The sequence below is a fragment of the Pinus tabuliformis genome, chromosome Q, assembly GCF_031772625.1.
Source record: "Pinus tabuliformis cultivar Carrire ecotype Pingquan chromosome Q, CPIR1, whole genome shotgun sequence".
NCBI lineage: Eukaryota > Viridiplantae > Streptophyta > Pinopsida > Pinales > Pinaceae > Pinus > Pinus tabuliformis.
Genome location: NC_142296.1, coordinates 612,784,803 through 612,786,531, shown reverse-complemented (window position 1 = coordinate 612,786,531; position 1,729 = coordinate 612,784,803). Strand labels below are relative to the sequence as shown.

General features: G+C 35.0%; 1 pseudogene; it reads left to right on the top strand.

The window, feature by feature from the left end:
• The first annotated feature begins 698 nt into the window (after positions 1–698).
• On the top strand, positions 699–1,271 carry LOC149220934 (probably inactive leucine-rich repeat receptor-like protein kinase IMK2 pseudogene; annotated as a pseudogene).
• Positions 1,272–1,729: the final 458 nt, after the last annotated feature.

Here is a 1,729-nt window from a genome sequence, read left to right as displayed (position 1 = left end):
AAACTAGTGGAAATGTTTAGATACTAGATTTTTTACTTGGAATGTTTGGATACTAACTATTTGTAATAGTTTCTAAATTTGTAGTTGAGTTGCACTCTATTTTCACATATCTAGGGCTTACTCTTATTATAGGAGTATCTTTAAATTGTAAATTATTTTGCAACGGTTCCTATTAGTTATACATTTTAAGATCATTTTCTCCATTGTTACTTTTTTTTAGTAAAAAAACAAGCATGTGAAAATACAGTGCAACTCAACCAAAAATTTATAAATTCTCAAATATAGCTAGTATCCAAACATTCCAAGTAAAAAATCTAGTATCTAAACATTTCCTCTAGTTTACTTGGATATTCCACAAAATTAGAGGCCTTAAATTTCACAACAGATGACCTACTTTGTGCAACTGCAGAAGTAATGGGCAAGAGCACTTATGGAACTGTGTATAAGGTTACTTTGGAGGACGGGAATCAAGTTGCAGTGAAGAGGCTGAGGGAGCGAATAGCAAAGAGTCAAAGAGAATTCGAGACAGAAGCTAATGCTCTTGGGAAGATCAGCGTCCTAATTTGCTTGCTCTGAGAGCTTATTACTGGGGTCCTAAAGATGAAAAACTCTTGGTCTTTGACTTCATGCCTAGTGGAAGCCTTGCAACATTTCTTCATGCAAGAGGCCCAGAGACACCTTTGAATTGGCACACCAGAATGAAAATTGCAATTGGTGTAGGGAGAGGACTTGCTTATCTACACAACAATGAGAACATCATTCATGGAAATCTCACTTCCAACAACATCCTGCTTGATGCAAACATGAATGCCAAGATTGTAGTTTTTGACTTGTCTAGGTTGATGACAACTGTTGCCAATTCCAATGTGATTGCCACAACAAGGACTCCTGGATACAGGGATCCTGAGCTCACAAAACTAAATAAAGCAACCAACAAAACATATGTATACAACTTTGGGATTTTCTTGTTGGAGCTTCTAATTGGCAAGGCACTAGGAAATCCCATGACTACAAACAATGGGATGGACCTTCCTGAATGGGTTACTTCCATTGTGAAAGAAGAGTGGACTAATGAAGTTTTTGACTTGGAATTGATGAAAGAAGCTTCCAATTCTGGAGATGAGTTGCTTAATGCTTTGGAATTGGCTATGCATTGTGTGGACCCTACGCCATCTGCAAGGCTAGATATGGATGAGGTTATGCATAAGCTAGAGGAATCAAACCTGAGTTTGGTCACTTCTCCACTTCAACAACACCACAACAGTAGATAATAGGACTCATACTTATAATATCATATAATAAATATACAATATATCATTGTATGTTGCTTTTGGGTACACCATCATTCGTTCATTCAATTCATTCTTAGATTTTACTGTATGTTGCTTTTGGGTACATAGTCATTCGTTCATTAAATTCATTCTTAGATTTTATTGTTATGTATTGTAGCATCCATGTTTTGTTTTTAAAACATATTTGACATTAAATGTTGTTTTCTTTTAAACATGTTTGGTAGTAAATGAAAATAAATTATGTAACCTTGTGGGTGGACTCCATTTATGGCTACATAATATTTCCAAAAATCTATTCCTTCGGCATATCTTTGCACATTTATGGGCAATTGCTAGTTTATTATTGAATAGAAATGGTCAATGGACAATTTTTACAATGCTCTAGTCTCAACAATTTGATGGCTCTATCTCAAAATGTGATTTACTCTATTTTAGTT